The sequence below is a fragment of the Stenella coeruleoalba genome (genome assembly GCF_951394435.1).
Source record: "Stenella coeruleoalba genome assembly, contig: scaffold_48, whole genome shotgun sequence".
NCBI lineage: Eukaryota > Metazoa > Chordata > Mammalia > Artiodactyla > Delphinidae > Stenella > Stenella coeruleoalba.
Genome location: NW_027646083.1, coordinates 1,888,263 through 1,916,254, shown reverse-complemented (window position 1 = coordinate 1,916,254; position 27,992 = coordinate 1,888,263). Strand labels below are relative to the sequence as shown.

The following is a 27,992-nucleotide window of genomic DNA, read 5'->3' as shown; positions in this document are numbered from 1 at the left end:
AACCTAGGGCACTTCCACTTATGGTCCTATAGCTTAGGGAAATTAAAATCAAAAAGACACAGCCACCCCAAAGTTTGGAACGGCTCTGTTTACAAGAACCTCGTTTACACTACAAGTTCAACATCACAGAAAGTGAAAAATGGATAAAGAAGATGTGGTATTTACTTACAAAACAATATCACTCAGCAATGAAATCTGTGTCATCAGGCCCTTAGCAGCACAATGAGTGGATTCAGGTATGATGATTCTAACTGAAATAAGTCACACAGAAAAAGAAACATCATAAGATATCAGTAATACACGGAATGTAAACTTGGCTACACAGGAACTGAATTACAGAACAGAACAGGGTCTCAAATTTAGAAAAACAACTTATTCTTGCTTAAGGGTAAAGGTGAGTTGGGGTGCTGCATAAAACCAGAGATTGAAATGAGCACAGATAAAGTTCCTTAAGCCAAATATGGAATAGACAAGAGCTACTCCTTGCTCAACGAAATGGACTCAACACCCCATATTAAACGCCTAAGAATGTACCTGACTAGTAAGTATCTTAAAACCTATGGATTGCTATGTCTCCAAAAGAGAATCAAGCATGTGTACAGGGGCATAAACGCAGCAGTGATAGGATTGGAGAGGTTCGGTGAGCAAATGAAGACCCTTTGAAGTCATATTGCATGGTACCCATTCCACGGGTTTCAACTACCCAGGTTTAAGGTATTCTTCCTTCAGCTAAAACATGCATGTGGAACCTAGAGTATGATCAACCATGTGATCGGGAGACGTGTTCAAATATGTCTCAATTTTCCTCCCCTGGTACTCGGGTGCAACATTCCAGACGCTTTACTAACACTCTCCCCACTTGGAGAGTCAGCGCCTTTAACCTCCTGTTTGGCCCAGTTTGCAATTTCTGCGAAAGATGAACAGGAATAGCGAGAACCAATGAGAGACTAGCTGGAGGTGTCTGGACGGGCAAATTTAACTCTCATTTCCCACCAGGAAGAGGAAATAACCAAAGGCTCAGCGTGCCGTACCGGAACCAGATTAGGGCCTGAAGCCATCATGCGGTATTGCGGCCAGCTCACAAGAAAGCGAGTTGAAGAAAGGAGCTCAGGGGCACTGTAATTCACAAACCTGCAGAGTTATAAATGACAGCTATCGTCCAAAAATAGACTGAAGTAAGGCTGCCAAGAGGACTTGAAAGCGGGGCAGAATTGCAGGAAACCGATTTCAGGAGGTAGACTGGAATTGCATTGAAAGCATAGGAAAAGAGGCAGAACGTCCACAATGATGCACTTGGACAAAAAGGGCGTATGCGTTTTTTCCTGAATATATTCAGGAAAAAACGCATACGCCCTTTTTGGCCAACCAAGCAAGCTTGCAAAGGAAATCTGCACTACAATGAAGTCTCACTTCCCCCCGGTCAAAAGGGCCATCTGAAAAAAGTGTAAAATCCAGAAAGGCAGGACAGGCCATGGAGAACTGGGAGCCTTGTTATGCTGATGGGCGGGATGTAAATTGCCAACAACCACTCGGGAGAAGTGTATGGTGTTTCCTGAAACATCTAAAAAACAAAGCAACAGAACCTAGGGCACTTCCACTTATGGTCCTATAGCTTAGGGAAATTAAAATCAAAAAGACACAGCCACCCCAAAGTTTGGAACGGCTCCGTTTACAAGAACCTCGTTTACAATACAAGTTCAACATCGCAGAAAGTGAAAAATGGAGAAAGAAGTTGTGGTATTTACTTACAAAGCAATATCACTCAGCAATGAAATCTGTGTCATCAGGCCCTTAGCAGCACAATGAGTGGATTCAGGTATGATGATTCTAACTGAAATAAGTCACACAGAAAAAGAAACATCATAAGATATCATTAATACACGGAATGTAAACTTGGCTACACAGGAACTGAAATACAGAACAGAACAGGGTCTCAAATTTAGAAAACCAACTTATGCTTGCTTAAGGGGAAAGCTGAGTTGGGGTGCTGCATAAAACCAGAGATTGAAATGAGCACAGATAAAGTTCCTTAAGCCAAATATGGAATAGACAAGAGCTACTCCTTGCTCAACGAAATGGACTCAAAACCCCATATTAAACGCCTAAGAATGTACCTGACTAGTAAGTATCTTAAAACCTATGGATTGCTATGTCTCCAAAAGAGAATCAAGCGTGTGTACAGGGGCATAAACGCAGCAGTGATAGGATTGGAGAGGTTCGGTGAGCAAATGAAGACCCTTTGAAGTCACATTGCATGGTACCCATTACACGGGTCTCAACTCTCCAGGTTTAAGGTATTCTTCCTTCAGCTAAAACATGCATGTGGAACCCAGAGTATGATCAACCATGTCAACTGGAGACATGTTCAAATATGTCTCAGTTTTCCTCCCCTGGTACTCGGGTGCAACATTCCAGATGCTTTACTAACAGTCTCCCCACTTGGAGAGTCAGCACCTTTAACCTCCTGTTTGGCCCAGTTTGCAATTTCTGCGGAAGATGAACAGGAATAGCGAGAACCAATGAGAGGCTAGCTGGAGGTGTCTGGACGGGCAAATTTAACTCTCATTTCCCACCAGGAAGAGGAAATAACCAAAGGCTCAGTGTGCCGTGCCGGAACCAGATTAGGGCCTGAAGCCATCCTGCGGTGTTGCGGCCAGCTCACAAGAAAGCGAGTTGAAGAAAGGAGCTCAGGGGCACTGTAATTCACAAACCTGCAGAGTTATAAATGACAGCTATCGTCTAAAAATAGACTGAAGTAAGGCTGCCAAGAGGACTTGAAAGCGGGGCAGAATTGCAGGAAACCGATTTCAGGAGGTAGACTGGAATTGCATTGAAAGCATAGGAAAAGAGGCAGAACGTCCACAATGATGCACTTGGCCAAAAAGGGCGTATGCGTTTTTTCCTGAATATATTCAGGAAAAAACGCATACGCCCTTTTTGGCCAACCAAGCAAGCTTGCAAAGGAAATCTGCACTACAATGAAGTCTCACTTCCCCCCGGTCAAAAGGGCCATCTGAAAAAAGTGTAAAATCCAGAAAGGCAGGACAGGCCATGGAGAACTGGGAGCCTTGTTATGCTGATGGGCGGGATGTAAATTGCCAACAACCACTGGGGAGAAGTGTATGGTGTTTCCTGAAACATCTAAAAAACAAAGCAACAGAACCTAGGGCACTTCCACTTATGGTCCTATAGCTTAGGGAAATTAAAATCAAAAAGACACAGCCACCCCAAAGTTTGGGACGCCTCTGTTTACAAGAACCTCGTTTACAGTACAAGTTCAACATCGCAGAAAGTGAAAAATGGATAAAGAATTTGTGGTATTTACTTACAAAGCAATATCACTCAGCAATGAAATCTATGTCATCAGGCCCTTAGCAGCACAATGAGTGGATTCAGGTATGATGATTCTAACTGAAATAAGTCACACAGAAAAAGAAACATCATAAGATATCAGTAATACACGGAATGTAAACTTGGCTACACAGGAACTGAATTACAGAACAGAAAAGGGTCTCAAATTTAGAAAACCAACTTATGCTTGCTTAAGGGTAAAGGTGAGTTGGGGTGCTGCATAAAACCAGAGATTGAAATGAGCACAGATAAAGTTCCTTAAGCCAAATATGGAATAGACAAGAGCTACTCCTTGCTCAACGAAATGGACTCAACACCGCATATTAAACGCCTAAGAATGTACCTGACTAGTAAGTATCTTAAAACCTATGGATTGCTATGTCTCCGAAAGAGAATCAAGCATGTGTACAGGGGCATGAACGCAGCAGTGATAGGATTGGAGAGGTTCGGTGAGCAAATGAAGACCCTTTGAAGTCATATTGCATGGTACCCATTACACGGGTCTCAACTCTCCAGGTTTAAGGTATTCTTCCTTCAGCTGAAACATGCATGTGGAACCCAGAGTATGATCAACCGTGTGAACGGGAGACGTGTTCAAATATGTCTCAGTTTTCCTCCCCTGGTACTCGGGTGCAACATTCCAGACCCTTTACTAACACTCTCCCGACTTGGAGAGTCAGCGCCTTTAACCTCCTGTTTGGCCCAGTTTGCAATTTCTGCGGAAGATGAACAGGAATAGCGAGAACCAATGAGAGACTAGCTGGAGGTGTCTGGACGGGCAAATTTAACTCTCATTTCCCACCAGGAAGAGGAAATAACCAAAGGCTCAGCGTGCCGTGCCGGAACCATATTAGGGCCTGAAGCCATCCTGCGGTGTTGCGGCCAGCTCACAAGAAAGCGAGTTGAAGAAAGGAGCTCAGGGGCACTGTAATTCACAAACCTGCAGAGTTATAAATGACAGCTATCGTCCAAAAATAGACTGAAGTAAGGCTGCCAAGAGGACTTGAAAGCGGGGCAGAATTGCAGGATACCGATTTCAGGAGGTAGACTGGAATTGCATTGAAAGCATAGGAAAAGAGGCAGAACGTCCACAATGATGCACTTTGCCAAAAGGGCGTATGCGTTTTTTCCTGAATATATTCAGGAAAAACGCATACGCCCTTTTTGGCCAACCAAGCAAGCTTGCAAAGGAAATCTGCACTACAATGAAGTCTCACTTCCCCCAGGTCAAAAGGGCCATCTGAAAAAAGTGTAAAACCCAGAAAGGCAGGACAGGCCATGGAGAACTGGGAGCCTTGTTATGCTGATGGGCGGGATGTAAATTGCCAACAGACACTCGGGAGATGTGTATGGTGTTTCCTGAAACATCTAAAAAACAAAGCAACAGAGCCTAGGGCACTTCCACTTATGGTCCTATAGCTTAGGGAAATTAATATCAAAAAGACACAGCAACCCCAAAATTTGGGATGGCTCTTTTTACAGAAATCTCTTCTACGGCACAAGTTAAATATCCCAGAGAGCAAATAATGGATAAAGAAGTTGCGGTACTTATGTACAACAGAATACCACTCAGCAATGAAATCTATGTCACCAGGCCCGTACCAGCATAATGAGTGCATTGAGGCACGATGATTCTAAGTGAAATAAGTCACACAGAAAAAGAAACATCATAAGGTATCACTAATACACGGAATGTGAACTTGGCTACACATGAACTGAATTACAAAACAGAGCAGGGTCTCAAGTTTAGAAAACCAACTTATGCCTGCTTAAGGGGGAAGGTGAGTTGGGGTGCTGCATAAAAGCAGAGTTTGAAATTAGCACAGATACCGTTCCATAAGCCAAATATGTAATAGACAAGAGCTACCCCTTGCTCAACGAAATGGATTCAACAATGAGGTATCACCTCACACCTGGTAGAATAGGCATCATTGAAAATCTACAAACAAAAAATGCTGGAAAGGGTGTGGAGAAAAGGAACCCTCTTCCACTATTGTTGGGAATATAAATTGATACAGTCATTATGGAGAACAATATGGAATTTCTTAAGAAACTAACAATAGAATTACCATATGATACAGCAATCCCAGTACTGGACATATACCCAGACAAAACCATAAATCAAAAAGAGTCATTCACCGCAATGTTCATTGCATCACTATTTACAATATCGAGGTAATGGAAGCAACCTAAATGCCCACAGACAGACGAATGCATAAAGCTGTGGTACATATATAAAATGGAATAATACTCAGCCATGAAAAGGAATGAAATTGGGTCATTTGTAGAGACGTCGATGGATCTAGAGACTGTCATACAGAGTGAAGTAAGTCAGAAAGAGAAAAACAAATCTTGTATATTCATGCATATATGTGGAACCCAGAAAAACTGTACAGATTAACCATTTTGCAAGGCATAAATAGAGCAACAGATGTAGACAACAAACGTATGGACAACAAGGGGGGAAAGCTGTTGGGGGGGTGGTGGTGGGAGGAGTTGAGAGACTGGGATTGGCATGTATACATTTATATGTATAAAATAGATAACCAATAAGAACCTGCTGTATAAAAATATAAAATAAAATTCAAAATTAAAAAGAAGTAAAATTTAAAAAATAAAACAGAAAAAACAATTATTCCCTGCACATACATGTATTTATATGAATAAATTATTTCCATGCTTATATCTGTAAATACAAAAAAGAGGAATAAAATCTACCTTGAACCAAAAACGAAAAAGAGAAAAAAAACACAGAACCCACCAGTTACACAGAGGAAAACCATATCAGGGCACTTGCTCCAGTTGTAAACAATTCTGAAGTTGGTCAGTGGTGGGGAATCGTCTCCCATTCAGCCAGCAGCCCCCACGCAACAAGCGTCCTCATTGCAAAGCTGGGGCACCGTGCCGAGGCATCTGTGAGTAAACGTGAGCTGAGCCCCAGGCCAGTTGCTGCTGAACTATTCCCACCCGTCCCAGGTAAAACACCTGAATATATACAAGAACTTGAAAGCCTAGAGGAAGGGCCATAGAGCCACACGAGTGACAGCATGCCGGCCGACTTGGTGCCTGCAGGCCAGCCAGGATGGTCCTGGCCCTGGGTGCTCTTCTGGAAGATTTCCATTTCCCTGCCTGAGATACCCGTCCTGTCCCTGCCCCCACTGCTTTTTTCCTTCCTCACCTCTGCCCAGGGAGAAATTCCAGCAGCAGGTATGGGTGACACATCCTCTTCTTTAGCAGGTGGCAGCCTGGCAACTGCTGCAGAAAGTCCAGCAGAGCCCCACTCACACTGGGCCACCCACAAAGCCGTGGCCTCTCACTCCCTCCCACCAGCCCAGCCCCGAGACTGCTGACAGGGCAGAGAAAATGGCGTCAGGCACGGCTGCAGGGGCTCTTGCTGCCTGGAGTGGTATTTATATTGATCTCAACCCAGGCACACCTGGGGAGGGCTGGCCGGCACGGTAAGGCTGCCCAGGTCAGCCAATCATCACCCCTCAGGGGCTCACAGTTGCAGAAAATGGAACTTGCTGAACCGGCCAGGTCCAAGGAACAGGTGTGGGCTCCTGAGAGTCAGGATAGACAAGGGGCTGCAGCTTTGGCTTGTTTTCTAATCATTTTATCTGGCCCATGAGTGGGAGACAACTTCAAGAAAACCCTCTCCTAATGAGAGGAACCCAGGAGTCAGGGAGAGGAGGGGTGGGTGGTGGTTGGAGACAGAGGCCTGGTGCCCCGGGTGCAGTGGAAGTCTCTGGAAGACCAGGTGGAGGGAGGCCTCACGGAGTGATGCCCAGGGTCACAGACTTGTCGCAGCTGCTGTTTGTTAGTTCAAGTCCTGCTCTGAGGTGCTCTGTGTCAGCTCTGAGCGACAGGTGAGCTGGGGGTGCTCTGCAATGAGGGCTATGTGCACGGTTCCTGTGTGCCCAGCCCTGCCACGGTACCTGCAAGGGTAGCTCTGTATCCTGGGAGGGGCCTGACCACGAGAGCCCCGTGGGCTGGGGTGGGGGTGGGGTACCTGCCCAGGTGAGCTCCATATTCTGGGATTGGTCTGACCACGAGAGCCCCATGGGCTGCTGGGGACCTGGTAAAGGATGTCAGGACAGTCAGTGAAGCCACCGAGGATATACCTCCAGTTGCTCCTAATTCCTACACCCTGCTGGTCATTCTACCAACCACCAGGACATGGTATTCTGTATTAGTCTTCAATGATGCCTTCTTTTGTATTCCATTAGTCCCAGAGTCACAAGAAATTTTGGCTTGTGAGTGGCAGGACTCACCATACAACTAAAACAATACTTCCGGGCCGTCTGGCCCCAAGGGTGCAAAAATTCCCACACCATCTTTGGGGAAAGCTTAGCTAAAGACCTAAAAGTTCTACCTCTGGAAAAGGAAACCCTCCTTCAATATGCAGACGACATTCTGATCACCAGCCCTACTAAGGAGGCCTCTGAACTACCAAGCCAATAAAGGATAGAAGTTGTCCAAGAAAAAGCTCAAATATCACAGACTGCGGTGACCTGCCTGGGCTTCATTCTCACAGAAGGTCAGAGAAGCCCATCCCAGGAAAGGGAAGAAACCATTTTCAGCCTTACCCCTTTCTAAAACTAGAAGACAGCTTAGGGGTTCCTGGGGAGGCCAGGGTTTGCTGCTTCTGGATCCCTAGCTACAGTCTACTAGCTGGGCCTCTATATGAAACACTGAAAGGAAAAGATGATGATCCTTTTGAATAGAATCCAGAAGTGGCCTTTCAAGAATGGAAAGAGCAGTCAATTCAGACCCTTGCCCTGGAACTCCCAATTTAGCTAAACCCTTTGACCTTTACATTCCCGGTGAAAGGTGAATCGCCATTGGAGAATTAGTGCAAAAACTGGGACCACTTGAAATGGAACAATGCAAGAATGCCATCCAGGTAGGATAAACTACGGTCACTAAGGGGCTTGGCCCACTGCCACATCTGGCCAAGATACTGGCGGTATCTAAAAACCTGGAAATCAGCAGCCCAAAAGGCCACCTCCCTCCTAAGGGAAAAGGACCCCACGTGGTGATCCTAACCACAAACCATGCCCTGAAGTTGCAGGGTTCGCTCCGTGGGCACACCGACCTCGAGTGAGGAGGCCCTCCAACTCCAACATCCAGAGAGATAACCGGGGGCAACAGGGCACCATGACGACTCGTGTGAACATCACTTGACCTGGAGTTTCTCTCATAAAACAACAAGAGTGTGTCCCAAAAGAGTAGACTACTGCTTGCAGGACTTACTGCACCCAGAGGGGAGCTAATAATCTTGGCGGGGGAACAGTATACCACACTGTCACCATAGAAAAGCCTACAGACACCATGATGATGGTGGCCAATAAGACCGGCTGGACTCCTGTTTACTTCAAAAGGCTGTTGACTCAGTAGCCATCATGGTCCTTGATCACCACTGACCCTGGACTGTCTGGGAGTTGAGCGGGCAGGGCTCTGACACCTGGTGCTGTTTGTACGTTAATTCAGGGGCCTAACTGAAGAAAGCGCAGACTACTGGTCAGAGCATCTAGGCTGGCAGAGACGGTCAGCCTAAGGTGGCCGAACAAATGTGGGGCGGGGTGAAACCGGCCCCCACAGCGTCTCTGCACATCTCTTTCCTGGACCCTTAAAGGTCATTAGAATCTATAACACTTCCAATGCTGGTGCTCAGGTGGACGAGCAGGGAGGCAGGGGTCCTGGGGACAATCAACGTCACCGGGAGGCTGCTGGGGAGAAGCTCTGACCCTCGCCCCAGGGTATGAGGGCTCCCAACTCAGCACTCAGCAGTTACAGAAGAAGGGTCTGCACCCTCAGCACTCCAAGAATGAGGAACGGGACAAAAGGCAGAGGAGGGGTTTGTCCCCAGCAAAGCCCATTAAAAATCCCTGGGAGATAAAAATAGAATCTGGGCAATAAAGTCAAGTCTAACCTTTTTTATCCTTTGTGCTTTGTCTAATTTCACGTGCTCCTAGGGTCCCGCATGCAGAGGTTCCACACCCGGCACTTCAGACCAGATTTTCTAGTGCAGAATGGCTGGGTCGACACCTCAGCTCCTGGGGCCCAGTGCAGACTCCACGATATAGAGCCTGAGCTACAGCCAACCCAGCCCTCGAGAGCTCCGCCGCCTCCCTCCCTCCCACTGACTCTGACAGGATCTCTACACAGCAGCCCAGCCCACAGCCCACGGGGTAGTGCATGCTCTCACCTCTCCATTCTCTGATCAAAATATAAAGTTTCCTTTGCTTGTGAACCAAACTCAGTCTCGATCTCTTGGCCCCAATGACACTGGGCAGGGGGACACTTGTTGGGGTCCACTCTGGAGGATCAATAACAGAAATTGAGACTATTGTAACCTCAATGAACAGATGTGTGAGCCAAACTGTAGTTAACATAGAACAGTGTATAAGGCTCGGGTAAAATAAGATGTTTTTAACACTTCCATTTGATATTTCCATCACTTTTTATAAGCAAGTTCAGTGAAAAGGTTTGTCTTATTTGTCAGGTCAATATTAGAGAAACGAAGTGATTTCTTTCCAAGGATGTACAGCTAATAATCTTGGTTAAACCTTCAATCTTGTTTTAAATGCTTTTCCATTGAAAATGATACCTCTCTTTCAGCTCCCCCATTTCTGAGAAGTATAAAATCTTATAATTTATTATTACCAAAGGGGAAAGGTGGGAGGAGGGATAAATTAACAGTTTGGAATGAACACATACACACTGCTATGTATAAAATAGATCATCAACAAGGAACTACTGTATAGCACAGGGAACTACACTCAACATTTTGCAATAACCTATAAGGGGAAATAATCTGAAAAAGAATAGATATTTTTATTGACATCATCTATCAATGACAGTTAAAGTGTAGCCTAAGGGAAGCTGGTGGTGAGTGCTTCTGACCCTGAAGACTTCAATCATCTAAAGTTTGGACTCTGCCTACTCCCCAAGGCCCTTAATGAACATATGTGTAGCCGTAGCTTAAAAACTTCCCCAGTTTGGGTTTTGGAGAGACACTGATTTTGAAAAAGCCCTGGTGTTCTCCTTACATGAATGGGACTCTTCCTACTGCTAAAACATGTCTGTCACACCCAGAGGATGGTATACCGTCTGATCGGGAAGAGTTTGGAAAAGGCATCTCATCTCCTCATCTCCTGGTGCTCGGGTTCACCCCTCCAGCGTCTTTACTAACAGTCTCCCCACTTGGAGATGTCAGCACTGTCAACATCCTGTTGCGTACAGTTTGGAATTTGTCCAGAGGATGAAGCGGAAGGATGAGGAACAATGAGAGACAAGTCCTAGGTGTTCAGACAGGCACATGTCACTCTAATTTCCAATCAGGAAGACGAATTGACCAAAGGCTAGGGTTGCCCATGGAAACAGTATAGGGCTTGAGGAAATCCCGCTGCTTTGTGGCCAGTTCCCATAAACACGAGTTGAACAATGGAACTCAGGGGCAGTAAAATTCACAAAACTGCAGAGTTGAAAATATCCATCACTGAAAAATGTCTTGAGGAAAGTCAGAGAAAAGGACTTGTAAGCAAGGGAGAATGGCAGGAAAGGGATTTGAGGAGGTAGAAAGGACTCGCCATTAAGCACAAGAAAAGGAGCTGAACATTGCCAACATTGCAGTTGGCCAAAAAGGGTGTATGCGTTCTTTTCTGTATATATTCAAGAAAAGGGCATACACTTTTTTAGCCAACCAAACAGGTGGGCACTGGAAGTCAATACTACAAAAGATATCACTTCGCATCAGTCAGAAGAGCCATCCTCATAAAGCGTAAACAACAGAAATGCAGGACAGGGCAACGAGAAGAGGGAGCCCTGTGAGACTTATAGTGGAAATGTATATTGCCAACGGCCATTCTGGAGAAGTGTATTGTGTTTACTAAAGCATCTAAAAAATGAGCTACAGAGCATAGGGCACTTGCACTCATGGGCGTATATCTTGGGAAAAACAAAAATCGAGAGGACACAGGCACCCCAATGTTTACCCCCTCTCTGTTTAAAAGATCCTCGACTAGGATATAACTTAAATGTCTCTGGAGGGAAAAAATGGATAGAGATGTGGTACTTAGGTAGAGTGGAATATTATTCAGCCTGGAAATCAATGAAATATGGCCAGTTGTAACGACTCTGGAGGAGTTACGTATGATCATTCTAAGTGACAGAATTCAAAAAGAAAAAGACACATATCATAAGATATCACTTAAAGGTGGAATCCAAAATGGCTACACATGAAATAAATTACAAAACAAAAACATAGTCAAATATGTAGAAAACACGCATAAGGCTGCTAAACGGGAAAGGTGGGGAGGGGTGAGGCATCATCCAGGAGGTTGAAATTAGCAAAGATACCATTCCAAATACCAAACTGATAATCAACAAGGCCTACACGGTAGCTAAAAGAACTGCACTCAGCACACTCAAGTCACCGGAAAAGAATATATACGACTGGTAAGAATCTGAAAAAGAATTTATTGATGTCTCTCTGTACGCGAATCAAGTGGATGTACAGCAGCAAGAAACAGAGCTTTGAAAATCAGCTGTAACCAATATAGTAATAAATTGAAAAAAATAAACGACAGAGAGACAGAGAAAACCTCTTACAACTTTTCCTCAGGGACGGTGATGCAACATGGATTGAACACATCTAGACCCACAGCAGGATGAGACATAAGGCTGGAAACTGTTTGCGCTAAGAGAAATGTGAGGTTGGGTGAGGAAATGCACACCCTTTAAAGTAATACTACCTGGTACCCATTCAATGGGTCCCAAATCTGCAGGTTCAAGGGATCTTCCTACAGCTAAAACATGCATGGAAAACCCAGAGGACTGTACACCATGTGATCGGGAGATGTGTCTAAAATGCACCTCATTTATCCTCTCCTGGTGCTCCTGTTCACCATTCCAGCCACGCTACTTAGAATCTCCCCACTTGGAGAATCAGCACATTTAAACTTCTGTTTCACACATTTTGCAAATTGTGAGGAGGATGAACGGGAAGAGGGGGAACCAATGAGAGAAGAGTTGTAGGGGTTTGGACGGGCACATATCACTCTAATTTCCCATTAAGAATAAGAATTAAAGAAAGGCTCAGCCTGCCTCGCCGGAGCCAAAATAGGGCCTGAAGCAATCCTGCGGGTTTGAGGCCAGCTCACAAAAGAGCAACTTAAAAAATGGAGCTCAGGGTCACTGCAATTCACAAACCTGCAGAGTTATAAATGAAAACTAACGTCCAAAAATATGTTGAGGTAAGGCAAAGAAGAGGATCTGAATGCAAGACAGAATTGCAAGAAACAGATTTCAAGAGATAGATTGGACTCGTCTTTAACGCACATGAAAAGCGGCAGAATTTCGACAATGATGCATTTGGCCCAAAAGGGCGTATGCGTTTTTTCCTGATTATATCCAGGAAAAAACGCATACGCACTTTATGGGCAACGAAGCAAGCAAGCAATGCAAATGTGCACAACAAAGAAGTCTCACTTCCCACCGGTCAAAAGGGCCATCCTAAAAAATTGTAAAAACCAGAAATGCAGGACAGGCCATGGAGAACAGGGAGCCTTTATACGCTGATGGGCAGTGTGTGAACTGCCGAGAGCCACTCTGGAGAAGTGTATGGTGGTTCCTAAATCATCTAAAAAACAGAGCTACAGAGCATAGGACACTTCCAATCATGGGAGTATATCTAGGGAAGTCTAAAAATCAACAAGACACAAGCACACCACAGTTTAGGGCTACTCTGTTTACAAGAACCTCAACTTCAGTACACCTTAAATATCCCAGGAAAGAGAACAATGGATAAAGAAGATGTGGTACTTATGTACAATGGAATATCTCTTCACCATGAAATCAATGTAATAAGGCTAGTAGAAGGATAAAGAGTGGATTTAGGTCCGATAATACTACTTGAAATAAGTCAAACAGAAAAAGAAACATATCATAAGATATCACTTATAGAGGGAGGGTAAATATGGCTGCACAAGAAATGAATTACAGAACAGAACAGTGTCTCACATTTAGAAAACACACTTATGTCAGCTTAAGGGGAAAGGAGAGGTGGGGTGATGCATAAAACCAGAGTTTGAAATTAGCACAGATACCGTTCAATAAACCAAATAGGTATTAGACAAGATCTACACCTTGCTCAATGAACAGGCCTCAACACACCCTATACACCGCAGAGAAATATATCTGAGGAATAAGAATCTTAAAACCCATGTATTGATATATCTCCATAAGGGAATCAAGTGTGTGCAGAGCGGCACAAACACAGCAGTGAAAAGGAGCTAAACCCCATTATAGAAATAAATTTTAAAAACAAAACGCTGAAACAATGAAAGAGAGAAAAATTCTTACAAAATTCGCTCAGGGGCTGTGATGCAACCTGGATTGACCACATATAAACCCACAGCTGGATAAGACATAAGGCTGGACACTTGGGGCTGACAGGATTGGTGAGCTTTGGTGAGCAACTGCCGAAAGTTTAATGCAATACTTCATGCTACTCAGTCCAAGGGTCCCAACACTCCAGGTTGAAGGGAATCTTCCTACAGCTAAACCATGCTTGGGAAACCCAGCAACTGGTATACCATATGATCGGGAAAGGTTTCTAAAACGCACCTCATTTTTCCTCTCCTGGGGCTCAGGATCGACATTCCAGCCGCTTTACTAACAACATCCCCACATGGAGTCAATGCCTTTAAGTTCTGGTATCGCACAGTCTGCAGTTAGTGCAGAGGATGAATGGGAATAGGGGGAACCAGTGAGAAACTAGCTGTAGCGGTTTCAATGGGCACATGTCACTCTAATATCACATCAGTAAGAAGAATTAACCAAAGGCACAGCAGGTGCCCCAGAAGAAAAATAGGGCTCCAAGGAATCCTGTGGTTATGGGGCAATACCACAAAAATAAGAGCTAAAAAATGGAGCTAAGGGCCACTGCAATTCAAAAACCTGCAGAGTTATAAAGGCCAACTATTTTTAAAAAATATATTGAGGTAAGGCTATGAAGAGGCATTGAAAGCAAGGCAGAATTGCAGGAAACCGATTTCAGGAGGTAGACTGGAATTGCATTGAAAGCATATGAAGAGAGTCAGAAACTCGACAATGATGCACTTGGCCAAAAAGGGCGTATGCGTTTTTTCCTGAATATATTCAGGAAAAAACGCATACGCCCTATTTGGCCAACCAAGCAAGCTTGCAAAGGAAATCTGCACTACAATGAAGTCTCACTTCCCCCCGGTCAAAAGGGCCATCTGAAAAAAGTGTAAAATCCAGAAAGGCAGGACAGGCCATAGAGAACTGGGAGCCTTGTTATGCTGATGGGCGGGATGTAAATTGCCAACAGACACTCGGGAGAAGTGTATGGTGTTTCCTGAAACATCGAAAAAACAAAGCAACAGAGCCTAGGGCACTTCCACTTATGGTCCTATAGCTTAGGGAAATTAAAATCAAAAAGACACAGCCACCCCAAAGTTTGGGACGGCTCTGTTTACAAGAACCTCGTTTACAGTACAAGTTCAACATCGCAGAAAGTGAAAAATGGATAAAGAAGTTGTGGTATTTACTTACAAAGCAATATCACTCAGCAATGAAATCTATGTCATCAGGCCCTTAGCAGCACAATGAGTGGATTCAGGTATGATGATTCTAACTGAAATAAGTCACACAGAAAAAGAAACATCATAAGATATCAGTAATACACGGAATGTAAACTTGGCTACACAGGAACTGAATTACAGAACAGAACAGGGTCTCAAATTTCGAAAACCAACTTATGCTTGCTTAAGGGGAAAGGTGAGTTGGGGTGCTGCATAAAACCAGAGATTGAAATGAGCACAGATAAAGTTCCTTAAGCCAAATATGGAATAGACAAGAGCTACTCCTTGCTCAACGAAATGGACTCAACACCGCATATTAAACGCCTAAGAATGTACCTGACTTGTAAGTATCTTAAAACCTATGGATTGCTATGTCTCCGAAAGAGAATCAAGCATGTGTACAGGGGCATAAACGCAGCAGTGATAGGACTGGAGAGGTTGGTGAGCAAATGAAGACCCTTTGAAGTCATACTGCATGGTACCCATTCCACGGGTTTCAACTACCCAGGTTTAAGGTATTCTTCCTTCAGCTAAAACATGCATGTGGAACCTAGAGTATGATCAACCATGTGATCGGGAGACGTGTTCAAATATGTCTCAGTTTTTGTACCCTGGTACTCGGGTGCAACATTCCAGACGCTTACTAACACTCTCCCCACTTAGAGAGTCAGTCTCTTTAACCTCCTGTTTGGCCCAGTTTGCAATTTCTGCGGAAGATGAACAGGAACAGCGAGAATCAATGAGAGACTAGCTGGAGGTGTCTGGATGGGCAAATTTAACTCTCATTTCCCACCAGGAAGAGGAATTAACCAAAGGCTCAGCGTGCCGTGCCGGAACCAGATTAGGGCCTGAAGCCATCCTGCGGTGTTGCAGCCAGCTCACAAGAAAGCGAGTTGAAGAAAGGAGCTCAGGGGCACTGTAATTCACAAACCTGCAGAGTTATAAATGACAGCTATCGTCCAAAAATATACTGAAGTAAGGCTGCCAAGAGGACTTGAAAGCGGGGCAGCATTGCAGGAAACCGATTTCAGGAGGTAGACTGGAATTGCATTGAAAGCATAGGAAAAGAGGCAGAACGTCCACAATGATGCACTTGGCCAAAAAGGGCGTATGCGTTTTTTCCTGAATATATTCAGGAAAAAACGCATACGCCCTTTTTGGCCAACCAAGCAAGCTTGCAAAGGAAATCTGCACTACAATGAAGTCTCACTTCCCCTCGGTCAAAAGGGACATCTGAAAAAAGTGTAAAATCCAGAAAGGCAGGACAGGCCATGGAGAACTGGGAGCCTTGTTATGCTGATGGGCGGGATGTAAATTGCCAACAACCACAGGAGAGTAGTGTATGGTGTTTCCTGAAACATCTAAAAAACAAAGCAACAGAGCCTAGGGCACTTCCACTTATGGTCCTATAGCTTAGGGAATTTAAAATCAAAAAGACACAGCCACCCCAAAGTTTGGAACGGCTCTGTTTACAAGAACCTCGTTTACAGTACAAGTTCAACATCGCAGAAAGTGAAAAATGGATAAAGAAGTTGTGGTATTTACTTACAAAGCAATATCACTCAGCAATGAAATCTGTGTCATCAGGCCCTTAGCAGCACAATGAGTGGATTCAGGTATGATGATTCTAACTGAAATAAGTCACACAGAAAAAGAAACATCATAAGATATCAGTAATACACGGAATGTAAACTTGGCTACACAGGAACTGAATTACAGAACAGAACAGGGGCTCAAATTTAGAAAACCAACTTATGCTTGCTTAAGGGGAAAGGTGAGTTGGGGTGCTGCATAAAACCAGAGATTGAAATGAGCACAGATAAAGTTCCTTAAGTCAAATATGGAATAGACAAGAGCTACTCCTTGCTCAACGAAATGGACTCAACACCGCATATTAAACGCCTAAGAATGTACCTGACTAGTAAGTATCTTAAAACCTATGGATTGCTATGTCTCCGAAAGAGAATCAAGCATGTGTACAGGGGCATAAACGCAGCACTGATAGGATTGGAGAGGTTCGGTGAGCAAATGAAGACCCTTTGAAGTCATATTGCATGGTACCCATTCCACGGGTTTCAACTACCCAGGTTTAAGGTATTCTTCCTTCAGCTAAAACATGCATGTGGAACCCAGAGTATGATCAACCATGTGATCGGGAGACGTGTTCAAATATGTCTCAGTTTTCGTACCCTGGTACTCGGGTGCAACATTCCAGACACTTTACTAACACTCTCCCGACTTGGAGAGTCAGTCCCTTTAACCTCCTGTTTGGCCCAGTTTGCAATTTCTGCGGAAGATGAACAGGAATAGCGAGAACCAATGAGAGACTAGCTGGAGGTGTCTGGACGGGCAAATTTAACTCTCATTTCCCACCAGGAAGAGGAATTAACCAAAGGCTCAGCATGCCGTGCCGGAACCAGATTAGGGCCTGAAGCCATCCTGCGGTGTTGCGGCCAGCTCACAAGAAAGCGAGTTGAAGAAAGGAGCTCAGGGGCACTGTAATTCACAAACCTGCAGAGTTATAAATGACAGCTATCGTCCAAAAATATACTGAAGTAAGGCTGCCAAGAGGACTTGAAAGCGGGGCAGAATTGCAGGAAACCGATTTCAGGAGGTAGACTGGAATTGCATTGAAAGCATAGGAAAAGAGGCAGAACGTCCACAATGATGCACTTGGCCAAAAAGGGCGTATGCGTTTTTTCCTGAATATATTCAGGAAAAAACGCATACGCCCTTTTTGGCCAACCAAGCAAGCTTGCAAAGGAAATCTGCACTACAATGAAGTCTCACTTCCCCCCGGTCAAAAGGGCCATCTGAAAAAAGTGTAAACTCCAGAAAGGCAGGACAGGCCATGGAGAGCTGGGAGCCTTGTTATGCTGATGGGCGGGATGTAAATTGCCAACAGACACTTGGGAGAAGTGTATAGTGTTTCCTGAAACATCTAAAAAACAAAGCAACAGAGCCTAGGGCACTTCCACTTATGGTCCTATAGCTTAGGGAAATTAAAATCAAAAAGACACAGCCACCCCAAAGTTTGGAACGGCTCTGTTTACAAGAACCTCGTTTACAGTACAAGTTCAACATCGCAGAAAGTGAAAAATGGAGAAAGAAGTTGTGGTATTTACTTACAAAGCAATATCACTCAGCAATGAAATCTGTGTCATCAGGCCCTTAGCAGCACAATGAGTGGATTCAGGTATGATGATTCTAACTGAAATAAGTCACACAGAAAAAGAAACATCATAAGATATCAGTAATACACGGAATGTAAACTTGGATACACAGGAACTGAATTACAGAACAGAACAGGGTCTCAAATTTAGAAAACCAACTTATGCTTGCTTAAGGGTAAAGTTGAGTTGGGGTGCTGCATAAAACCAGAGATTGAAATGAGCACAGATAAAGTTCCTTAAGTCAAATATGGAATAGACAAGAGCTACTCCTTGCTCAACGAAATGGACTCAACACCGCATATTAAACGCCTAAGAATGTACCTGACTAGTAAGTATCTTAAAACCTATGGATTGCTATGTCTCTGAAAGAGAATCAAGCATGTGTACAGGGGCATAAACGCAGCAGTGATAGGATTGGAGAGGTTCGGTGAGCAAATGAAGACCCTTTGAAGTCATATTGCATGGTACCCATTCCACGGGTTTCAACTACCCAGGTTTAAGGTATTCTTCCTTCAGCTAAAACATGCATGTGGAACCAAGAGTATGATCATCCGTTTGAACGGGAGACGTGTTCAAACATGTCTCAGTTTTCGTACCCTGGTACTCGGGTGCAACATTCCAGACGCTTTACTAACACTCTCCCGACTTGGAGAGTCAGCGCCTTTAACCTCCTCTTTGGCCCAGTTTGCAATTTCTGCGGAAGATGAACAGGAATAGCGAGAACCAATGAGAGACTAGCTGGAGGTGTCTGGACGGGCAAATTTAACTCTCATTTCCCACCAGGAAGAGGAAATAACCAAAGGCTCAGCGTGCTGTGCCGGAACCAGATAAGGGCCTGAAGCCATCCTGCGGTGTTGCGGCCAGCTCACAAGAAAGCGAGTTGAAGAAAGGAGCTCAGGGGCACTGTAATTCACAAACCTGCAGAGTTATAAATAACAGCTATCGTCCAAAAATATACTGAAGTAAGCCTGCCAAGAGGACTTGAAAGCGGGGCAGAATTGCAGGAAACCGATTTCAGGAGGTAGACTGGAATTGCATTGAAAGCATAGGAAAAGAGGCAGAACGTCCACAATGATGCACTTGGCCAAAAAGGGCGTATGCGTTTTTTCCTGAATATATTCAGGAAAAAACGCATACGCGCTTTTTGGCCAACCAAGCAAACTTGCAAAGGAAATCTGCACTACAATGAAGTCTCACTTCCCCCCAGTCAAAAGGGCCATCTGAAAAAAGTGTAAAATCCAGAAAGGCAGGACAGGCCATGGAGAACTGGGAGCCTTGTTATGCTGATGGGCGGGATGTAAATTGCCAACAGACACTCGGGAGAAGTGTATGGTGTTTCCTGAAACATCTAAAAAACAAAGCAACAGAGCCTAGGGCACTTCCACTTATGGTCCTATAGCTTAGGGAAATTAAAATCAAAAAGACACAGCCACCCCAAAATTTGGAACGGCTCTGTTTACAACTACCTCATTTACAGTACAAGTTCAACATCGCAGAAAGTGAAAAATGGATAAAGAAGTTGTGGTATTTACTTACAAAGCAATATCACTCAGCAATGAAATCTGTGTCATCAGGCCCTTAGCAGCACAATGAGTGGATTCAGGTATGATGATTCTAACTGAAGTAAGTCACACAGAAAAAGAAATATCATAAGATATCAGTAATACACGGAATGTAAACTTGGCTACACAGGAACTGAATTACAGAACAGAACAGGGTCTCAAATTTAGAAAACCAACTTATGCTTGCTTAAGGGTAAAGGTGAGTTGGGGTGCTGCATAAAACCAGAGATTGAAATGAGCACAGATAAAGTTCCTTAAGCCAAATATGGAATAGACAAGAGCTACTCCTTGCTCAACGAAATGGACTCAACACCGCATATTAAACGCCTAAGAATGTACCTGACTAGTAAGTATCTTAAAACCTATGGATTGCTATGTCTCCGAAAGAGAATCAAGCATGTGTACAGGGGCATAAACGCAGCAGTGATAGGATTGGAGAGGTTCGGTGAGCAAATGAAGACCCTTTGAAGTCATATTGCATGGTACCCATTCCACGGGTTTCAACTACCCAGGTTTAAGGTATTCTTCCTTCAGCTAAAACATGCATGTGGAACCAAGAGTATGATCATCCGTGTGAACGGGAGACGTGTTCAAATATGTCTCAGATTTCCTCCCCTGGTACTCGGGTGCAACATTCCAGACGCTTTACTAACACTCTCCCCACTTGGAGAGTCAGCGCCTTTAACCTCCTGTTTGGCCCAGTTTGCAATTTCTGCGGAAGATGAACAGGAATAGCGAGAACCAATGAGAGACTAGCTGGAGGTGTCTGGACGGGCAAATTTAACTCTCATTTCCCACCAGGAAGAGGAAATAACCAAAGGCTCAGCGTGCCGTGCCGGAACCAGATTAGGGCCTGAAGCCATCCTGCGGTGTTGCGGCCAGCTCAAAAGAAAGCGAGTTGAACAAAGGAGCTCAGGGGCACTGTAATTCACAAATCTGCAGAGTTATAAATGACAGCTATCGTCCAAAAATAGACTGAAGTAAGGCTGCCAAGAGGACTTGAAAGCGGGGCAGAATTGCAGGAAACCGATTTCAGGAGGTAGACTGGAATTGCACTGAAAGCATAGGAAAAGAGGCAGAACGTCCACAATGATGCACTTGGCCAAAAAGGGCGTATGTGTTTTTTCCTGAATATATTCAGGAAAAAACGCATACGCCCTTTTTGGCCAACCAAGCAAGCTTGCAAAGGAAATCTGCACTACAATGAAGTCTCACTTCCCCCCGGTCAAAAGGGCCATCTGAAAAAAGTGTAAAATCCAGAAAGGCAGGACAGGCCATGGAGAACTGGGAGCCTTGTTATGCTGATGGGCGGGATGTAAATTGCCAACAACCACTCGGAAGAAGTATATGCTGTTTCCTGAAACATCTAAAAAACAAAGCAACAAAACCTAGGGCACTTCCACTTATGGTCCTATAGCTTAGGGAAATTAAAATCAAAAAGACACAGCCACCCCAAAGTTTGGAACGGCTCTGTTTACAAGAACCTCGTTTACAGTACAAGTTCAACATCGCAGAAAGTGAAAAATGGATAAAGAAGTTGTGGTATTTACTTACAAAGCAATATCACTCAGCAATGAAATCTATGTCATCAGGCCCTTAGCAGCACAATGAGTGGATTCAGGTATGATGATTCTAACTGAAATAAGTCACACAGAAAAAGAAACATCATAAGATATCACTAATACACGGAATGTAAACTTGGCTACACAGGAACTGAATTCCAAAACAGAACAGAGTCTCAAATTTAGAAAACCAACTTATGCTTGCTTAAGGGTAAAGGTGAGTTGGGGTGCTGCATAAAACCAGAGATTGAAATGAGCACAGATAAAGTTCCTTAAGTCAAATATGGAATAGACAAGAGCTACTCCTTGCTCAACGAAATGGACTCAACACCGCATATTAAACGCCTAAGAATGTACCTGACTAGTAAGTATCTTAAAACCTATGGATTGCTATGTCTCCGAAAGAGAATCAAGCATGTGTACAGGGGCATAAACGCAGCAGTGATAGGATTGGAGAGGTTCGGTGAGCAAATGAAGACCCTTTGAAGTCATATTGCATGGTACCCATTCCACGGGTTTCAACTACCCAGGTTTAAGGTATTCTTCCTTCAGCTAAAACATGCATGTGGAACCTAGAGTATGATCAACCATGTGATCGGGAGACGTGTTCAAATATGTCTCAGTTTTCCTCCCCTGGTACTCGGGTGCAACATTCCAGACGCTTTACTAACACTCTCCCGACTTGGAGAGTCAGTCCCTTTAACCTCCTGTTTGGCCCAGTTTGCAATTTCTGCGGAAGATGAACAGGAATAGCGAGAACCAATGAGAGGCTAGCTGGAGGTGTCTGGACGGGCAAATTTAACTCTCATTTCCCACCAGGAAGAGGAATTAACCAAAGGCTCAGCGTGCCGTGCCGGAACCAGATTAGGGCCTGAAGCCATCCTGCTGTGTTGCGGCCAGCTCAAAAGAAAGCGAGTTGAAGAAAGGAGCTCAGGGGCACTGTAATTCACAAACTTGCAGAGTTATAAATGACAGCTATCGTCCAAAAATAGACTGAAGTAAGGCTGCCAAGAGGACTTGAAAGCGGGGCAGAATTGCAGGAAACCGATTTCACGAGGTAGACTGGAATTGCATTGAAAGCATAGGAAAAGAGGCAGAACGTCCACAATGATGCACTTGGCCAAAAAGGGCGTTTGCGTTTTTTCCTGAATATATTCAGGAAAAAACGCATACGCCCTTTTTGGCCAACCAAGCAAGCTTGCAAAGGAAATCTGCACTACAATGAAGTCTCACTTTCCCCCGGTCAAAAGGGCCATCTGAAAAAAGTGTAAAATCCAGAAAGGCAGGACAGGCCATGGAGAACTGGGAGCCTTGTTATGCTGATGGGTGGGATGTAAATTGCCAACAGACACTCGGGAGAAGTGTATGGTGTTTCCTGAAACATCTAAAAAACAAAGCAACAGAGCGTAGGGCACTGCCACTTATGGTCCTATAACATAGGGAAATTAAAATCAAAAAGACACAGCCACCCCAAAGTTTGGGACGCCTCTGTTTACAAGAACCTCGTTTACAGTACAAGTTCAACATCGCAGAAAGTGAAAAATGGATAAAGAAGTTGTGGTATTTACTTACAAAGCAATATCACTCAGCAATGAAATCTATGTCATCAGGCCCTTAGCATCACAATGAGTGGATTCAGGTATGATGATTCTAACTGAAATAAGTCACACAGAAAAAGAAACATCATAAGATATCAGTAATACACGGAATGTAAACTTGGCTACACAGGAACTGAATTACAGAACAGAACAGGGTCTCAAATTTAGAAAACCAACTTATGCTTGCTTAAGGGTAAAGGTGAGTTGGGGTGCTGCATAAAACCAGAGATTGAAATGAGCACAGATAAAGTTCCTTAAGTCAAATATGGAATAGACAAGAGCTACTCCTTGCTCAACGAAATGGACTCAACACCGCATATTAAACGCCTAAGAATGTACCTGACTAGTAAGTATCGGAAAACCTATGGATTGCTATGTCTCCAAAAGAGAATCAAGCATGTGTACAGGGGCATAAACGCAGCAGTGATAGGATTGGAGAGGTTCCGTGAGAAAATGAAGACCCTTTGAAGTCATATTGCATGGTACCCATTACACGGGTCTTAACTCTCCAGGTTTAAGGTATTCTTCCTTCAGCTAAAACATGCATGTGGAACCCAAGTATGATCAACCATGTGAACGGGAGACGTGTTCAAATATGTCTCAGTTTTCGTACCCTGGTACTCGGGTGCAACATTCCAGACGCTTTACTAACACTCTCCCCACTTGGAGAGTCAGCGCCTTTAACTTCCTGTTTGGCCCAGTTTGCAATTTCTGCGGAAGATGAACAGGAATAGCGAGAACCAATGAGAGACTAGCTGGAGGTGTCTGGACGGGCAAATTTAACTCTCATTTCCCACCAGGAAGAGGAAATAACCAAAGGCTCAGCGTGCTGTGCCGGAACCAGATTAGGGCCTGAAGCCATCCTGCGGTGTTGCGGCCAGGTCACAAGAAAGCGAGTTGAAGAAAGGAGCTCAGGGGCACTGTAATTCACAAACCGGCAGAGTTATAAATGACAGCTATCGTCCAAAAATAGACTGAAGTAAGGCTGCCAAGAGGACTTGAAAGCGGGGCAGAATTGCAGGAAACCGATTTCAGGAGGTAGACTGGAATTGCATTGAAAGCATAGGAAAAGAGGCAGAACGTCCACAATGATGCACTTGGCCAAAAAGGGCGTATGCGTTTTTTCCTGAATATATTCAGGAAAAAACGCATACGCCCTTTTTGGCCAACCAAGCAAGCTTGCAAAGGAAATCTGCACTACAATGAAGTCTCACTTCCCCCAGGTCAAAAGAGCCATCTGAAAAAAGTGTAAAATCCAGAAAGGCAGGACAGGCCATGGAGAACTGGGAGCCTTGTTATGCTGATGGGCGGGATGTAAATTGCCAACAGACACTCCGGAGAAGTGTATGGTGTTTCCTGAAACATCTAAAAAACAAAGCAACAGAGCCTAGGGCACTGCCACTTATGGTCCTATAGCATAGGGAAATTAAAATCAAAAAGACACAGCCACCCCAAAGTTTGGGACGCCTCTGTTTAAAAGAACCTACTTTACAGTACAAGTTCAACATCGCAGAAAGTAAAAAATGGATAAAGAAGTTGTGGTATTTACTTACAAAGCAATATCACTCAGCAATGAAATCTGTGTCATCAGGCCCTTAGCAGCACAATGAGTGGATTCAGGTATGATGATTCTAACTGAAGTAAGTCACACAGAAAAAGAAACATCATAAGATATCAGTAATACACGGAATGTAAACTTGGCTACACAGGAACTGAATTCCAAAACAGAACAGGGTCTCAAATTTAGAAAACCAACTTATGCTTGCTTAAGGGGAAAGGTGAGTTGGGGTGCTGCATAAAACCAGAGATTGAAATGAGCACAGATAAAGTTCCTTAAGCCAAATATGGAATAGACAAGAGCTACTCCTTGCTCAACGAAATGGACTCAACACCCCATATTAAATGCCTAAGAATGTACCTGACTAGTAAGTATCTTAAAACCTATGGATTGCTATGTGTCCAAAAGAGAATCAAGCGTGTGTACAGGGGCATAAACGCAGCAGTGATAGGATTGGAGAGGTTCGGTGAGCAAATGAAGACCCTTTGAAGTCATATTGCATGGTACGCATTACACGGGTCTCAACTCTCCAGGTTTAAGGTATTCTTCCTTCAGCTAAAACATGCATGTGGAACCTAGAGTATGATCAACCATGTGAATGGGAGACGTGTTCAAATATGTCTCAGTTTTCCTCCCCTGGTACTTGGGTGCAACATTCCAGACGCTTTACTAACACTCTCCCGACTTGGAGAGTCAGTCCCTTTAACCTCCTGTTTGGCCCAGTTTGCAATTTCTGCGGAAGATGAACAGGAATAGCGAGAACCAATGAGAGACTAGCTGGAGGTGTCTGGACGGGCAAATTTAACTCTCATTTCCCACCAGGAAGAGGAAATAACCAAAGGCTCAGCGTGCCGTACCGGAACCAGATTAGGGCCTGAAGCCATTCTGCGGTGTTGCGGCCAGCTCAAAAGAAAGCGAGTTGAAGACCGGAGCTCAGGGGCACTGTAATTCACAAACTTGCAGAGTTATAAATGACAGCTATCGTCCAAAAATAGACTGAAGTAAGGCTGCCAAGAGGACTTGAAAGCGGGGCAGAATTGCAGGAAACCGATTTCAGGAGGTAGACTGGAATTGCATTGAAAGCATAGGAAAAGAGGCAGAACGTCCACAATGATGCACTTGGCCAAAAAGGGCGTATGCGTTTTTTCCTGAATATATTCAGGAAAAAACGCATACGCCCTTTTTGGCCAACCAAGCAAGCTTGCAAAGGAAATCTGCACTACAATGAAGTCTCACTTCCCCCCGGTCAAAAGGGCCATCTGAAAAAAGTGTAAAATCCAGAAAGGCAGGACAGGCCATGGAGAACTGGGAGCCTTGTTATGCTGATGGGCGGGATGTAAATTGCCAACAGACACTCGGGAGAAGTGTATGGTGTTTCCTGAAACATCTAAAAAACAAAGCAACAGAGCCTAGGGCACTGCCACTTATGGTCCTATAGCTTAGGGAAATTAAAATCAAAAAGACACAGCCACCCCAATGTTTGGAACGGCTCTGTTTACAAGAACCTCGTTTACAGTACAAGTTCAACATCGCAGAAAGTAAAAAATGGATAAAGAAGTTGTGGTATTTACTTACAAAGCAATATCACTCAGCAATGAAATCTGTGTCATCAGGCCCGTAGCAGCACAATGAGTGGATTCAGGTATGATGATTCTAACTGAAATAAGTCACACAGAAAAGAAACATCATAAGATATCAGTAATACACGGAATGTAAACTTGGCTACACAGGAACTGAATTACAGAACAGAACAGGGTCTCAAATTTAGAAAACCAACTTATGCTTGCTTAAGGGGAAAGGTGAGTTGGGGTGCTGCATAAAAGCAGACATTGAAATGAGCACAGATAAAGTTCCTTAAGCCAAATATGGAATAGACAAGAGCTACTCCTTGCTCAACGAAATGGACTCAACACCCCATATTAAACGCCTAAGAATGTACCTGACTAGTAAGTATCTTAAAACCTATGGATTGCTATGTTTCCAAAAGAGAATCAAGCATGTGTACAGGGGCATAAATGCAGCAGTGATAGGATTGGAGAGGTTCGGTGAGAAAATGAAGACCCTTTGAAGTCATATTGCATGGTACCCATTACACGGGTCTTAACTCTCCAGGTTTAAGGTATTCTTCCTTCAGCTAAAACATGCATGTGGAACCCAAGTATGATCAACCATGTGAACGGGAGACGTGTTCAAATATGTCTCAGTTTTCCTCCCCTGGTACTCGGGTGCAACATTCCAGACGCTTTACTAACACTCTCCCCACTTGGAGAGTCAGCGCCTTTAACTTCCTGTTTGGCCCAGTTTGCAATTTCTGCGGAAGATGAACAGGAATAGCAAGAACCAATGAGAGACTAGCTGGAGGTGTCTGGACGGGCAAATTTAACTCTCATTTCCCACCAGGAAGAGGAAATAACCAAAGGCTCAGCGTGCCGGGCCGGAACCAGATTAGGGCCTGAAGCCATCCTGCGGTGTTGCGGCCAGGTCACAAGAAAGCGAGTTGAAGAAAGGAGCTCAGGGGCACTGTAATTCACAAACCTGCAGAGTTATAAATGACAGCTATCGTCCAAAAATAGACTGAAGTAAGGCTGCCAAGAGGACTTGAAAGCGGGGCAGAATTGCAGGAAACCGATTTCAGGAGGTAGACTGGAATTGCATTGAAAGCATAGGAAAAGAGGCAGAACGTCCACAATGATGCACTTGGCCAAAAAGGGCGTATGCGTTTTTTCCTGAATATATTCAGGAAAAAACGCATACGCCCTTTTTGGCCAACCAAGCAAGCTTGCAAAGGAAATCTGCACTACAATGAAGTCTCACTTCCCCCCGGTCAAAAGGGCCATCTGAAAAAAGTGTAAAATCCAGAAAGGCAACAGGCCATTGAGAACTGGGAGCCTTGTTATGCTGATGGGCGGGATGTAAATTGCCAACAGACACTTGGGAGAAGTGTATAGTGTTTCCTGAAACATCTAAAAAACAAAGCAACAGAGCCTAGGGCACTGCCACTTATGGTCCTATAGCTTAGAGAAATTAAAATCAAAAAGACACAGCCACCCCAATGTTTGGAACGGCTCTGTTTACAAGAACCTCGTTTACAGTACAAGTTCAACATCGCAGAAAGTGAAAAATGGATAAAGAAGATGTAGTATTCACTTACAAAGCAATATCACTCAGCAATGAAATCTGTGTCATCAGGCCCTTAGCATCACAGTGAGTGGATTCAGGTATGATGATTCTAACTGAAATAAGTCACACAGAAAAAGAAACATCATAAGATATCACTAATACACGGAATGTAAACTTGGCTACACAGGAACTGAATTCCAAAACAGAACAGGGTCTCAAATTTAGAAAACCAACTTATGCTTGCTTAAGGGGAAAGGTGAGTTGGGGTGCTGCATAAAACCAGAGATTGAAATGAGCACAGATAAAGTTCCTTAAGCCAAATATGGAATAGACAAGAGCTACTCCTTGCTCAACGAAATGGACTCAACACCCCATATTAAACGCCTAAGAATGTACCTGACTAGTAAGTATCTTAAAACCTATGGATTGCTATGTCTCCAAAAGAGAATCAAGCGTGTG

The 27,992-nt window shown here is 44.1% G+C and overlaps 1 long non-coding RNA gene across 1 annotated transcript in view; it reads right to left on the bottom strand.

Moving 5' to 3' along the window:
• Nucleotides 1-27,992, bottom strand: part of LOC307181353 — an 881,369-nt gene that overhangs the window by 665,252 nt on the left and 188,125 nt on the right. The window lies entirely within an intron of this gene.